We start from the raw sequence: 17,021 nt of genomic DNA, 5'->3' as shown, positions 1-17,021 counted from the left end.
AAATTGCAATAATAGGGAAATAGCATTAAATTGGTGTAAAAGGAAGTCATGTGTTGCACACATCAGCTCGTTTCATTTTCAGATTGCATACGGGAGCATCGTCTCAATGTATTAAAAGAGGACTTCGCGCTAAGCACCTCAACAAAGCGTCGTTTTTAGACGATTTGTATGATATTAAAAGCAGGGTGAAACGAGATTTGAAGAGCACTTTAATGATTTTAACTGAGGGAGGAGGCTTCCGAAGCGTAGAATTTTAAGTATTTTCTTATTTTTTGATCGTCTAGTAAAAGTAAAAAGAAAAAAAAAAAGGAGAGGTGGGGGTAAAACAAATATGAAGTGTAGTGTGAGGTGTGATTAACTAAGAAATAATCTGTAACTATAGAAAAATTTAATTTTAAGTTTCTTTTGAAAATAAATTAAGACTTTTTCACGACAATCGATATTTTTTCCAATTAAAATTACTTTGTTTCCCTAAGGAGCATTAATTTCTTCTCTTTAATAGCATGGAACATTTTTTTAAAAATGCTCAATCTAGGAAGGGGGTGGGGGAGAGAGAGGAGTCCTGTGCGCGATCCAATTCCGACAACATGCAGAAGTTCAAAAACTGGACCGTCAAATATGTATCATTATTTAACACGTGGTAAATAATATAAATAAATACCTTTGTGCTGAACAGTAAAGTAACATAAAGTAACAACGTCTAAAAAGCACAAATTCTGCGAATTTGTGCTTTTTAGACGTTGTTACTTTACGTTACTTTAGTGGTATATAATAATTACTTGCTACGCAATTGCAATATCCCACGGCGCCCCTCCCCACGGGAAAAAATAAAAAGGGATAAATTGACAGTAAATACATGCCAATAAACCTTTAATAGATCATGCCAATAAATAAACAGCACAATGAAATGAAATCAAATTTATTAAAGCTGTACATTAAACTAGACAAAAAAAAGGGCACTTCAAAACAAACACCAAATTAACATGTCTTGTGTTAAAGACCTCGAAACATAGCTGGATTATCAAATTATTGGAAGAAAAAAAACAATTATAGTATTTAATTAATTTAACAATATTTCTTGAGAACAGACAGGATTTTGGAAGTGCTATGCATTACTGACAATTAAAGTGACAGCAAAGCAAAATACTAAAATGGACGAAAAAAATAGAATCGTTATTTTAAAAACATTAACTCATCTTTTTTTTTTTTAAATAATCATAAAGTAGGAATGCAATTAAACAATTTTTGTATTGGTGCATATTTTCATGACAGCTTAATGAAAATTACTTTCTCGTGTTGTACAAAAGGTTTAGAAGTCAGATTACTGTTTACCGATGTTTCTCTTCTTGTAGTAACTTATAATAAAAGTTCAGTCTGCATCAAGTCTGTTAAATAACTAAAAATGAAAAAGAATACCAGGACAAAGGTTAGAATTCAATGTGTACCGCCCCCCCTCCTCTAAATTATTACTACTGCGCACCTTAAATAAACACATTTAAAAGGCTTTTTTTCTTACTTTTAATTCTGCAAACTTAGTGATTATTTCTTTTAAATCTATTTGTTCAGCTAACTCATGTTCAATAGCCAATGTAGCTAAACCATTTAACCTATCTTGAAGAGTTGTGGAGCGTAAGAAATTTTTTATTAATTTTAGTTTTGAGAAACTCCTCTCTCCACTTGCCACACTTATTGGCAAAGACAATAAAATTCTCAAACTAATAGCTAAATTTGGTGCGATATCAAGAGTTGAAACTAACGACAAAACTTCAATTGGGCTTTGCCTTTTTCGCAATAAGGCGGAAACTGACACTATTTCGTCTGCTAAGTCCACTGCACTTATGTCTCGTGAATCTCCATCCGTCAACACTAATTCTAAATCTTTGCAGTGTTTAATTAACTCTTCTTTTGGGGTGTCCCTTAAGTCATACACATTGTATAAAAATTTAAAAAAGCTGCTGTGGGTACTCATTAATTCAAACCTACTTTCTAAGGCATTAATTGCCTGATCTATTGTAAAAAAGTAAAACTCTATTTTGAATTTTAATTTCGGATCTTCCACTGGATCATCTCGTGCTTCATACACAAAATGAGTACTTTTTCGTCTTACTCTATGACGAGGTTGTGTCAGCTCAAAATTAGCCGGGATGTCAATATCTTCAGCCAATTCCGTTGCATCAGAGAGCATTTCCTCGAAAGATGCATCGGATCGCAGATCCTTAAAAAAATCTCCACAGTTTTTTATGAGTTCTATTGCGGATGGAAGGTCATAGTCTATGGTCTGCAATAACTTACTGATTGGATTTATGTCATTTAAAATTTTATACCATATAACTACTGAGCATAGAAATTTAAATTGCTTCAGAGCTTTTAACAATCCTGATGCCTCATCTCTGACAGAGTTGTCGATTTCTATGTTGTCATAGATGCTAAGGAAAGCATCGTAAATTCCCCCTAATTCATACCTTAAGGGTTTTATAGCCTCTACGCGGCTTTCCCATCGAGTTTTACTTAATGGTTTCAAGGTGAACCCTTTTATATGTTGTAGCAATATGCCCCATCGGAAAGTTGATGAGGAACAAAAAGTATAAATTTTCTGAACAAGATTAAAAAAATTACAGGCCTCTAAGGATGCCTTTGCCATGTCGTTGATAACTAAGTTTAAGGAATGATTGCTTCATGGAACATAGACGGCTCGTGAGTTTAACTCCTTAATTCTGGATTGTACCCCTAATTTACCGCCTCTCATATTCGAACCGTTATCATAGGCTTGTCCCCTCATATCCATTAAATTCAGACCTAATTTTGAAAGTTTTTCGACTAATATATCTGAAAGGTCTTTTCCGGTTGATCTTTCAACTGGAAGAAAACCTAAAAACCTTTCGTTGATTTTAACGATTATCTGATTTGGGTGCGATTTGTCAATTGATACATATCTTACCATGAATGTCATTTGTTCAATCTTACTGACATCAGGAGTACAATCCAGAATTACGGAGTAATATTTGGCTTGTAAAATTTCACTTACAATATGTGATTTAATATTTTGATGTAAAAGGGAGATTATTTCATTTTGTATAATTTTCCCTAGATAGTGGACTTTAGCTTCCTCCTTTCTAAGTACTTTTCGAACATGCTCCTCCATTACTGGGTCAAACTGAGCAAGTAATTGAATTATTTGTAAAAAATTACCATTATTGGAGTCATAGAGTTTATCACTTTTACCTCGAATTGCTAAACAATTTTGAGCAAGCATTTTCAATGTTGCCACAATGCGCAGAAGAACTTCACTCCAATAATTAGTTTCCGCAGCAATAAGTCTTTGTAAATCACAATCAATCGTTTTAGAGCACTCTAATCGCTGACTGAATTCAACCCACGATTTTAGGCTTAGAACATGATTTCTTGATGTCTCATGTTCTTTTAAAGTTTCTACAAGGTGCTTCCAACTTTTGAAACCTTCTTTGGAGAGAGAGCTACAAGAATAACTAAAAAGCTTGCAACAGAAACAATATACACAGTCTTTTTCAATGGAATAAACTAACCATTTACGCATAACTTTTTCACCATTGTTTAGAGCTCTGACATAGTAATGTGTGCTAAATCTTCGACCAGAGTCATTATAAGGAAAATCATAATTTGTTAACGGTTCGGGTGGACCTTCTTTTACCAAAAAGCATCTATCAGCGTCTGATAAAATTGCTGGCCATGATCCTGGATCTGAATTATTGATTATCATCAGCGTATCTGTATCATTGGATGTTACTGGATCTGGTGTAACTTTTACTGGAGCATCAACTTCTACTGGACTAGAGCAATCCATTAAGGTGTGATCTGCAGCAGTGTCACAATTCGTTAAAATTGTGTGATTAGCAGTAGTGTCACTATCCGTTAAGATAGTGTGATTAGCAGCATCAGTGTCACTATCCATTACGATTGTGTGATCAGCAGCAGTGCCATTATCCATTAAAATTATGTGATCAGCAACATCCTCATCTTGAATGTCTGATTCGGATTCTATTGCTAAATCGTTATCATTTTTTCTTGCGCCTTGCAGATAGTTCAGCAAACTTCCAGCCTGTTTTTGAATGCTGACTTCTTTTTCAAGTCTCTTTCTCTTGTACTGCGCTCCAGATAGCTTTTTGCGACCTCCTGTAGACATTCTAGAAATTCAAGGAGAAAAATTATTTTAACTAGGTAGTGGTTCTTTCACAAATGATGTCACGCTTTGAGGGGGAGGTTGGCTTGTTAAATTGTGGGTTTGTGACAAGGAGAAGTGAAATGTTAACAGAAAATATGACATCAAATTCTTTGGTTTGTGAAACAAAAGTAAGAACATTTAAAATGTCAGGTTAAGTATTTTTATATTTTTGTTTTGTTTTCTCGTTGATCTTATTTTGTAGCGAAAACGGCGAAAACAATAACAATGCAGATTAGGATTTAAAAATTAATAGCTACATGCTTAAATTGAAAAAAAAAAAAAAAAAAACCTGTTTATGAATATTTTGTTATTTTGAAATCAAGATTACGTGGGAAATAATTTGGCTGGTGTGTAAAAATTTCTTCTGGTTAATGAGATTTTAGCGTTTGTTGGACCCTGCATATCATCAGCGTAATTGTTATGTTCACAAATATGTGTGTAACAATAAAACATAGCTAAAGTTGGGAAATAAAATTTGGAATTTGATGCACGAATTAGTATTATTTGTTTGAATGTTCCCTGCTTCAAGTGTACGGTAAATTGTCGGGGACACGTGGACTACAATCAACGGAAAGAAAAAATACCATGGAAGATACGGCGCCGCACAATAACTGTTATAAAAGAGAAGTAAAAGTGTGAAGTACCTAACCCTGGTAAAATACAACCCCCGAGTCGGCGAAGCAATTGACAGGAAGAGAGGAAGAGAGCATGGAATAATCAGGGATGAATAATAGGGCAGTAAAGCACATAGCCTAGGGCCCAGCAGATCCCAGAATCAGGCGAAAGTTCTGGTAATCAGACCCTGACCCCCCACCCATTCAGTCTCGTTTCCCAACCAAAACAGGCTTCACGTATTTTTCAGACTCCCAAGCTATTGTGCTCGCAAAATACTCTCATACAAATTTGCTCCTAATGTAAAATGTATTTTAGACATTCGAACCAAAATGCCGCCCCTCAAATTTGCCGCCCCGGACAGGGGCCCGGTTTGTCCGGCGCTAGAGCCGCCCCTGGCTGGCCACTGGCAGATATCACATAGGACAGTAAAATACTTTAACTGACAAGACAAAGCGCGTCATTGAGGGGGTCAGAGGAATCAATAGTCTTTCCTCAGCATTGGAAAATTAAGGTGTTCACCAGTAGGTGGGCCTGATTTTTGCGATTTTTTTGTGTCCTTTACATTGAGTATATATCTTTTAACCCTCGGAAACATTTGAAATATTTGGCCTATCTAGCCTGAAATGGCAACAGTTTTGCATGTACCCTTACTTTAAATTAAACAGGCAGTAGCGTCTCGAAATTGGCATAATAGTTTGATCAACAGCAAGCAGAGAAATTCGCTGAAGTTAGGATTAAAGCTATTTACATCATACATCGTAGATTCAAGTCTGAAGTTGGATAAAAAGTTGCAAACAAAATCATGGTTGGTTAGTTCTATTGTTTTTTTTTTGGTGCCAGTGCCTTGATAGGCTATGCTACGGCAAGCAATTATCAAGGAGTAGAAAAAGTGCCAAGAGAGTGAAAATGTATAGGGAGTAAATGAAAAAAAAATTCTAGCATTTTGAAAAACATTGCCGAAATAAACACATAAAGATTTTTTTAAAATTGGAATTAAAAATCAAAAGAATAAACTGAGAAATAATTTTTATTAAAGTAAAAAATATTTATAACAAAGCAATGACGAAACGAAAATAAGGGCATTTGGACGAGGGATAAATTAAAAACATGAAGTCAATCTCCTAAAGGAAAGGGAACAACTTCGGATGGGGCGTGTCCTCAACAAAATCTTGTCATTTGTATCATCTTGCAGACATCACATTCAATAATTTATAATGATGGAAATCCACGTGGCAAGGAAACAACCTTATTTAAAAGAGTCTACAGTCTATGTCTACAGAATTTAACAACTGAAAATAACTATTCAAACTCTTTAAAAACAGTCATTTTGAACAGAATTCAATGATTGTAAATTTCCTCATTTGCATTTCTTTAGCAAAAATTTACGATTACGTATTTTTCCCTCTCTCTTTAACACCGAATAAGTACTAGGAAGTGGTCGAGTAAAATTTCTAAACAATCACGACTCTTTGACAAGCTGACAAAAAGTATTCTTTCGAACCTGCAAGACTTTAGAACAGGTTGAACGTGCGAACAATGCTAATCGTAATTCGCAGAGCTGAGCACAGGGATAAATTGGTCGCTGATTATAGTCATCTGTGGGAAGACAAGAAGTAAATTTGATGGCGTAAAACCTTTTCCTCGAGGTATTCCTGAAGGTATTTTTGGCGATAATATCTTCTTAAAAAGTCGCTTGTTTAGGAAAAGGTAAGTTGAACTTATCTTGATGATGTCCGCTTTAAGACAGTTATTATGTGATTTTATTTTTATGATGATTCAACTCTAGATTGAGCGGTTTTGGTTTGCCCGATTGAAAACAATTTCGACGACAGCAGAAAATCTGAGCTTTGGGTAAAAAACTGCTGTTAGAATCTCTGTAGCTTTAAAATCTAAATACGTTTTTCTCGATTAAAGAATCAGGTTTAAAAACATAATATTTAATACGACGGTTTTTACAAAGAACACTTTAGATTTCTGTTTGCATAACAGTATCTTTCGTGATTTTTTCAATATGAAAACTACTGACAACTCAGTAACATTGGCAAATCATATAAATGTTTCTGATTCTAAAAATCGACAAATACTCAAAATTGTATACAGAAAATGTTTTTTTTTTCTTCTATACATTGGAAAATCGTATAGAATAGTAGCTGTATGATTAATTGTTTCAGTCTTGTCATTAGACGTCTGTTCTCAAAGGTTTTAGTGGTTCTTGATCGTAATATTCATCGGACAGGACAGGATTTAGCGGAACTGCTTCTGATTGATTCAAGCTTTTTGGTTTTGTGAGAACATCTGATTTCTGTCATCTGTCTGAACTTATCATCTGTTGTTTAAAGGGGACACCCAATTCGAGACAAAAGAGGGGGGAGGTCGGCATGGTGCAGACTCCAGCATTGCAGTTTTTAAGGAGGACTAAGTTTACAGCTTTTTAAATCTCATTTTGGTGGGTACCGCTGTTGGACTTTCTTGAATATTAACTTTCTGAATATGCATTTGTTTCACCTATCGCACCGGTCTTGTAGGGATAATTGACTCGAGCATTGTGCTGTCAATGCGCCTTTAAATGTTTGGACACATTTGTATAGTTTAGTGAACATTTTTCACCACTTCACTTGTCCTACTGGTCTTGAGGTGATACTTGACTCCAGCACTGTGCTGCCAATGCACCTATTAATGTTTGGGTTCATTTGTATAGTTTCGGTACCATTTTTCAACACTTCATTTATCCTACTGGTCTTGAGGAGATACTTGATTCCAGCACTGTGCGGCCAATGCACATGTTTGGGTTCATTTGTATACACTGTAAAAAAATCCGAAACGTTACTGAGTATTTCCGAGTTACGTCTCGGGATTTTAATGGTTTTTACTAACTTCCTGGAAAAATCAAGTATCCGTGTCAAAAAGTTTCCTGAATTGCTACAAGTCGCACGAATGCAGATTTTTCACTGTTGTCAAACTATTTTTAGCTCCCAGCTTAAAGATTAACTGAACGTATTTATAAAGTGCATCGACTTCAGTTCAATTACGGCCCGTCCATGCTAATTAAGCTTCCAAAGGGAGCGAATAAGTGTGGACTACTTTGCTTTGCAAGAATTGCAGGTGGGTAAAATTCTCGTCACTTACTTGCAATTCTGGCTTAGCTTTGGCCATGATTCCAATAATGCCCTTGGAACTACCTTGGTAAATCAGGAAAATGCGGAGCTATCATAGTATTCATTCCTAAGTTTAATTTAAAGTTTCAGAGACACGACTGGCTTCTAACGGGAAGATTTCTGAATTTTTCAGGAAGCTTCCGGGATAACTTCAGGAAGGTTACTGAATTTTAGCAGAAAACGTTCCTGGTTTTTACAGGTTCTGTTTCTGGCAGAAATTAGGCACATCAGCTGCCCCTTATTTTCCAGGAATGTTTCTGAATCGCTTTTACAGTGTAGTTTCGGTACCATTTTTCAACACTTCACTTATCTTACTGGTCTTGAGGAGATACTTGACTCCAGCACTGTGCTGCCAATGCACTTATAAATGTTTGGTTTGTATGGTTTAGTGAATATTTTTCCCACTTGGCAAGTTTTGGCTACACAGACCTCCCACCACATTTTTATCAGTTCACCATAAGGAGTTAAAGATTTTTTTTCAATCATGAAAGATTTTGACCTTTACATTCTGTAGAAACAATTTTTTAATCATTCAAAAAGTTGCATCATTTAATAAGCGTTCATAGGTTGTTGCGTAATGTTTTCAATTCGTTTGTTATTATTTGCATTGATGATTTTAAATCTTTGAGGGATTTTTTGAAGGTTCAAAATTTTACTTTAATAGAAAATAGGTAAAACGAGTAAAAACAAACGTAAACAACAAATGCAGACCAAAAGGTATTGTTAAGATTCCTTCCTAATGGTCTGCAAAAATCTGAAGAAAAAAAAAGACTGAGTAAATTTCTTTTGTTTAATTCTAAGGGAATTGTTCCTTCCAAACACAAAGCTAAATTCATTTTATACAAAACAGTGTTTTATAGTTGCTTTGCTGTGTTTGATAAAAGATGCATTTTCAGAAAATGCGGCCTTTTCAGAACATGAAACAAAGATCTGAGTCAAAAGACAAGATCAGACGAATTTAAAATAAGTAAATAAATAAATAAAGGAAAATAGTTGTTTATTCGCAGCAAAAGGACGGAGAGGTTGTAAGGTTAAAATAAAGGATTTACTGCATCTGAAGGAATCTACTTCTTTTGACGATATTAGGGCAATTCTTTAATATTGCGTAGCAAATTATTTTTGTTAAAAATTCTTGTCTTTTTTGAATATTGAATTTTTTTCGAATTATTTGCCGTTTTTAAGTAGAAGTATAAGGTTTGCTTTAAAGCATATAGAAATAAAAAGGCTTCAACAACTAGATTACTATACAAGAAAGTGCATTAATTCAACAGCTTTGGTATATGAGAAATTTTTAACGAGTACGAAACATAAGTTGTCGTTTTTTTTCATATTTTACATTATTAAGGTGTGCTATTGAGTATTTATGTATTTATCTTGAAAATTGTGAAGTTGCTGGTTTAGCTCTAAACAGTTATTACCTGATTAAATCTTTGTTTTCCGAGTTCAAACTTACAATTTCTCAATTACATATATAAGTACTATAAATCACTCAATATGTTTCCGTTTTACAGCGTTCTAAATACATAAATACGTTTAAAGTATATTTCCACGCCCCTTTCAAAATCGCTGCACTACTGATCCAGAAACATGCATGCTACTCAAAGAAAAATTGGCTCTCATAAAGAACATTACTGTAAATTTTCACGTCGTTACAACAACTAACATTGTCGAACATAAACTCTCGCCTGGTATGACACTTTTCAGTACAACTACCATTTGTGATAGCGTTTTGCTTGCATTTGGGATTCATAGAAAGTTTCACTCATCAAAAGTAATCTTATTTTTGAAATGTTTACTTTAAATTTTTGATAAATATACCACAAAGAAGTGACATAAATGACTTTCGTTTTCTTCTGCTGATCAAATATTTGCGTCCTATTGTGTCCTGAAATAGCTAACGTAAGTTTTCTTTAGCCGTCAAAAAGATGACAAATGTAAACTTTTCCAAAAGAAAACTTACAAAAAACGTCAAGAGTTTCATCGTGACCCATTATGCCATGCATAAGAATTACTAAATATAAGTAATACGTCCCATATTTCGTGGAAAAATATCTAACGTACTTATTTTGGTCACTGCTAACTATGGAAGTAAGTCCTATACAAACTTCAACAATACTTTCTAAGAATTTATTTTTCCCGTTGACTTCCTCTTCGAAGAAGTTGGTAAAAAGAGGTTCAGTATTTATCACCGTTGGATGTGCAAAAATTGGAAGACCTTGTCATAATATTAATGGCCTCCTTTAAAAGGCAATGGTTCCTTTTGAGGTCGGTCCATTATTGCAGAGAGCACTTTACTTTTTATGCTTCCACATTTATGCCTTACATAAGTGATGCGTTCAGGTGAACGGGTCACATTTGAATTGAGTCATAAAGGAATTAATTGCGGTACCAATGGCACTTCCTCTAATTCGTTTTTCGTTTTGAAAGAAAAATGGTGGAGATTAGTAGTAGGATGAAATTGATCGTCCATCTTATTCAGATGATGTTATATTTAGGAAGTAGGTTTCTTTTTCATTGTGGAGATGTTACAAAGAACGAGTTTTATGAAGTTGGTCCTGTTGAAAAGCTCTTGATCGTGCATGATGCAGTAAAAATCGAGTGAAGCCAACGTCAGATTGTTGCATTGGCAGACGTTAAGGGTTCAAGTTTTCCTGTGAACTAAAAAATAATACTAATTAGCAGTTCTAGACTGATGATTGAGAGGCTACGCTATACTAAGGAATTGAAGCACGAGGTTGTACCGATGTATCGCAAGATGGTCGAGGATATATGTATCGGGGGGGGGGGGATGACTCATAGCTTCTCGCTAAAGATTCCATTCCATTACTGAACTTCAATCAATAGTTAATCAAAACTTAGATATTGTTGCAAGTTTATGAAGCACGTTTTGAAATTGCATTAAAACATAAATTAAAATTTAAACCAATCCGCCAGCTGTGTTATTCGGTCCCTTTGCGAGTTTTATGACAATCATTCTCGCGAATCTGCCACGATATCATAACCATGCTCATTTTCGCAAGGATATATTCCACAATTCCGACTTAAATTTCATCTTTTTTTAAATATAGACGTGGCCTTTCTATTTAAATTTCTTTACCCTTTGAGTTCTAGAGCTTGGATACGATATCTTGCGGTGATTCAAGAAACTAGCCCTGACGCCAATAAATATTGAAATGAAATTTTTGAAAAAAAAAAAAATGTTTAGATAAACCTGAATCAATCAAGGAGATCCATACAGACTTCAGAAAACGTTCAGAGTTCAGAAAAAAATATTGACTATGAAAGTGGATGCAATTCACTTACTGAAAAACAAAAGTGTGTTTCAGAAGTCTGAAAATATCCCACAACAGCTTATTTATAAATTGTATAGACTTAAAAGTCTGAAAAATAAATTAAGAGAGGGGGAGGGAGACCTGTTAGATTCAACAAAATATTAATTGATGCTCTTGAACACAGATAGCAATACCCTTGAATAAATTGGCATACATTTGCAAATTCGTACGTTGTATAGTTTGTAGCGAAACACATTCGCATTTATTTAAATGTAGAAGTAAGCTGATTTATAAATTTAAGTGTAATTACAGTTGTCTTCCTTTATGCTTGTGTTAAACAAATGTTTTTAAAAATCGTCATCCGAGAGTTATAGAGATCAAGAATATAAAAGTGCAACATTTTAAATTTCCCCGAATGCGTTTTTTTAAGGCGGCCAATGAGCTCTACTCTTACAGCAAGTAACAATGGTCGTTTGATGGGCACAGAATTTTGACGTAATAACCACGTGTCAATAAGTGAAATTTAATCACTCTTATTAACTCCTTCACTCGGTTTGCTATTTATACATCGACTATTGAACAGGCCCGGACTGGCTCCTTCTGGGGTGGTCGTCTAGGTACTGGAAAGGGGCCCCCTGGTATGGCGGTTCTGAGGGCCCTTTCCCGCGAAAATGTGAGAAAGTTATTGTTTCAAAAATTGCTTTTTCTTTTTGGACATGTTAAATAATAAAACTAAAGTTAAATTTATGTATAAAAAACATGTGTTTGAAGTTTTACTTGCCTTACCCTTAAGCAGAACGAAATTCCATGCCATTTTTACAAAATCTATTAAAGGTGCGTTATTTTATTTATCATTATTTCTGAATTGAACGTTTTTTTCTTTATTGTTATTTTTTAAAACTTTATTTACCTTGTAAGAGGAGACTGTGTGGAGAAGGATTGCGATGCAGCGCCAGGGTTGGAAAGGTTTTTCCCACCACTGGTATTTACCATCCTGGGAAATACTATGTTTTTCCCGCACGGGAAAAAATAATTATTAAAAATATAAATTCAAAACTATTTTTTAAAATATCAAAATTGAGTTCTAAGTAAATAATAGCTTGATAGTCAATACACAAATTACAAATCATAATCGTGTTTATATTCTTCGTCTTCTACTTTCACATTGGATCTTAGCATCATATAACAAAACGCTAATTTAGAGACTTTTTGCAAATTTTATTTAAATTTAACACAAATTATTTCTTTGGGAAATTTTTGAAAATCATACATGAAATTCTGCATTTTTAGGCCTAATGGGAGGGGGGACGGGGTCTAGTCTAAGAGGGAGCCCCTTATCATCTCCGCGGGTGAGTCTTTGTTGGAAGGGGCTGAGATTTTTTTTATCACACGCTATTTTGAGCTTAAAGCAATGCCTAATAGTAGAAAAATAATCAGACCTTTTTTGCTTCATCTTGTCACTATTTTGTCCCAATGTATCTATCTTTTAATTTCCATAATAAAAATTATAGTTGGCTTGCACGCAAGTAAAATACAAACCTTCAACTATCTTACTATTATGCCGATTGCAGAAGACAAAACCCCACGTGGAATAGTTTTATTGCCAATATCCGGTTGGACCCTATCATAAAGATTTCCATGTGCATCGGGGGGGGGGGGCACGGCAGTGCCCCCGCCAAGTCGAGCGCGAAGCAAACACTGCCGTACCATCCTTTACTGGAACCATTTCGCCGCATTTTCAGGCCCCTATTTGAAAACTTCTAGATGAGACCAGAACGCAGAAATTTTCGTCATCCAGTAATCTATAATCACATACTTAAAATCCAAAATTTCAAGTTTGTAGGTCATTTAGTTCCGAAGTTAAGCGAAAGCAAAGTTTCGCATTTATGACACTCACTCACTCACTCATGATCATCAAAATAGAACTAGTACTTCCCATAAACTCAGAGAGGTGAAATTTGGTACAGAGTTTGGGCTTAATGGCCACATAAAGGGAAAACTATAAAAACTTGGCTAATCGAAGATCTGGAGTGACCCTGATTAGAAAACACAAGAGCCCAACCAAACTATTAGAGATCGACATACCGCCTTTACAAAAAATATTCAACTTGGTGGGCCGCTTCATTTGACGTCAAAAATAGAAAGTCTGAAGTATCTAAATGAAGGACCCTCAGCTGGTCTCAGCTGTATTAGAGATATGGTAATGCCCTCTTCTACTATTGGTACATAAAAAAGTCGACTGTCATTGCAAAAGTCCAGCGTAGTGGAACACATCTTCTAATTTAATCTAGCCTAACTTTAGTCTACTCGAACATTACACGAATTAAATGTTTCTACAAAAAGAAGTGAAATCCCACCAAAAACATTCTGTAAAAAACTAGCCAAGTCTCGATGGAGCTGCTTGTTTATCTCTAAAAAGTAATGAAATCTAGACAAAGTCATGACAAGTCTAAGGTTCCTTACTGCGATTTCTTTATTATTATAGTTAATGTTGTGTGACTTGGCTGTTAAAGGGTCACAAGGGTACAAAACCAGGTGCTCCATGACACCATTGCACCAATCTGTCGCCAGAACTGCTACCCATTGACGATGGAAAATTGCCACTTGGAAAACGTGTAAACAAAATTGACTTGTACCCACTAACGTATGAAGAATGTTTAACGGCCAAGTCACACAACATTAACTATAATAATAAAGAAATCGCAGTAAGGAACGTTAGACTTGTCATGACTTTGTCTAGATTTCATTACTTTTTAGAGATAAACAAGCAGCTCCATCGAGACTTGGCTAGTTTTTTACAGAATGTTTTTGGTGGGATTCAATTTTCCCATCTATTAACTGGTTTAAAAGCAAAAGGAGATGGGGCTCTAAAGCAATCAACAAGAACCCATTGAGTCTTGAACGAGTCATGAAGTTTTTATTACTCCTATTTTTATTACACCTGCATGTCTCTTTTGTTCGAGTTTTTTTCACACGGCCATCATCCATATGCAAATTCCACAGTTCTTGTCTTATCTCATCTTTTTGCTTCTACAAGAACTTGCAGAAACGTGGAGAAACGCACTTTTACCGGCCTGGATCACAAAAGCTGACATCACTCTCCGAGGGGTCCTAATTTACTCTTGTCACCGGAGTAACTTAACCATACGTGGAACCCAATTGACAAAGCTGTGTAGTACCGCCGACACCCCCGGAGGCGTCGCGTCGAGTACACTTGGAGAAATATGGAAGGAAAGAAAAGTTGTTGGTTAAAATTTTATTTGTTGGAATTTGCAAGAGATAACTTTTTTCAACTTTAGGATTACTCTCGAGACCTGCGTACTCGCAGACTCTGTAATGCGAGGCGGGGGCACACCACTAAGGGGTCCACGGCCAGAGAAACCTAAGAATCTTTTTAAAAATAAATCGAACACCTAAACACCTCCAGGATGTGATTACTGAATAGGCCAACTAGGCCGCAGCTTAGGACTCCCGATATTTATGTGTTGAGTTTTGCCCTCAAATGGCTGAAACTACTTTAGTTTGCGGCTAAAATTGTTTTAGCCAATGGATAGAGTTTGAATACAGGGCCCCCCAAAAAAATTTTGGCCTACGTCATCGATATCTTAGTCGGACCCCTAATACCTTTGCTAAAATTTTAAAAGTTGAAAATATGTTTTAGCAAATGTTTGAATAAAAAACGAAACTCAACACATATTAACCCAGGAGCAGATTAACTGTGACAAAAAAAAAAAAAAAAAAAAAAAAAAAAAAGAAAAAATAATAAAAGAAAAAAAAAATATATATATATATATATATATATTTATATATATATATATATATATATATATATATATATATATATATATATATATATATATATATATATATATATATATATATATATATATATATATATATATATATATATGTGTGTGTGTGTGTGTGTACGGAAAGCATGAAAAATCCGCAAAGTTTTAAAATCTCTCTTCAGGGGTGCCCATCCATCTGGGGGGGGGGGGCATGGCGCATACTGCGCCATTAAAAGTTTTAGGGGGGTTGTTTTGAGGGGTATTTTTCACTTTTCTGGGGAGGGGGGCTCTTGCTTTGGGGGGGGGGGGTCTTCGTGATATTTAAGGAGGTGCACCCTTGCTCTTAGGGGGGTTGGGTACCCCTGAATCTCTTAATGATAGTCTCATCAGTTCTAAAAAGGTGAAAACAAAAATTTAACTTGATCAAACGATTGATGTTAATGTTTTGTATCTCAACTTATATAAAAGGCACACAACACCTCTAAACATCCCGGTTAATAGAGGAATAAAATGAAATTCAAAAAACGGATTCAAAGCATTCAAAAATTTACCGAAAATGCCGTGAAAACTGGTTGAAGTATTTTCACGAAAAAATGTTTTGACCAGTTCAGGTAAACAAAAAATTCCGTGAATTTTGGTTCATCACAGAAAAGAACATTAAATGCCTTCAACATCAACATAAATGAAATAACATTAATTAATGAGACAAAAACGAATTCAAAGAAAATTTCAAACAGACAACAGAAAATAAAATATTTGAAAGAAAACCCTCGAATCGAAAAAAACATGCCTGAAACTTAAAAGAAATACAAAACGAAAGCTAATTCATTTACCAACCAAATCAGTATGAATTCCATACAATGTGAATACTTTTTTCAAAAACAAGATTTACAGAGAACAGTTATTATTAGAATACTGTTAAGTCCTGAGAAACTCTTGCTTACTTGTTTATATAACTTAAAATTGAAATGGGCATCCAAAAAATCAGGATTTAAAGTCCCATCAAGTCAAAACCTTAAAATAATAATAAACTTGTAAAAATATTTAAACAAAGTAATTCAAAATTTAGGTAGAAATAATGAAGCATACAAAAACAACCACTCTTTTACTTTTTTTGAGCGGGGGGGGGGGGGGAGCAATCCAGTGGGTGGTTAGGGGTCCTGATGATTTTTTGCAGGGAGGCCGAACATTTCTGTTGGGGGCCCGTAGGCGATTTCTAAGTTGCCTATTTGGTAATCCGGCCCTGTTTACGGGACAAATTCAGAGAATTTAAAGCTCTAGGGGCCCCTAACCTAAAATTAATGTTTAACCCGGGGCCCTACCAGGCTTTAATTAGGCCCAGTGTGCTATTTGTATAAAACTAGAAAGAGTGATCAAAAGCATCCCGGACAGGGCCTAATTAAGATATAGGAAGGTTCTAAGCAAAGATTTTTTGGAGCCACTATGCAGTCAAATCTTACTTTTAGTCATTTGCTAAAACAACTTTAGCCATTGGATGCCCCTAAAAAGCAAGGGCCCTAGACCACAGCCTAGTTGGTCCATTCAGTAATCAGGCCCTGATCCTGGCAAAACGTATAAGGAAACAGATTTAAATAGTTACAAGAAAATCAAAGAATTGTAAAATCATTTTTTGCTACAAATTTTTTTCGCTTCATTTGGGGGCCCTTCCTAGCTTTGGGGCCCTCGGTGATCGCCGACTAGCCGACCTGGCCAGTCCGGGCCTGCTATTGAATGTCATTGAGAAAGTCAAGGTTAGGCAATCTGGATCATTGGTCCAATGGGGTTGCCAACCTTGGAGAAACAATTAGAGGAGGATCTGTGGTGATTTTGAGGAGAAAAATGAAGAAGTTTTTTTTTTTTTTGAAAGCATTTTGAAGTTATGCGGAGCAGCTCGGTATTTTAAATAAAAGTCAAAAAAAAAAAAAAAAAAAAAAAAACTAAAGCTACTTATATAAAATTGTTTTTCAGCTTTGACAATCATTTTAAGCAC

The sequence above is a fragment of the Uloborus diversus genome, chromosome 9 (genome assembly GCF_026930045.1).
Source record: "Uloborus diversus isolate 005 chromosome 9, Udiv.v.3.1, whole genome shotgun sequence".
NCBI classification, from domain to species: Eukaryota; Metazoa; Arthropoda; class Arachnida; order Araneae; family Uloboridae; genus Uloborus; species Uloborus diversus.
Note: the sequence above shows the minus strand (reverse complement) of the source record.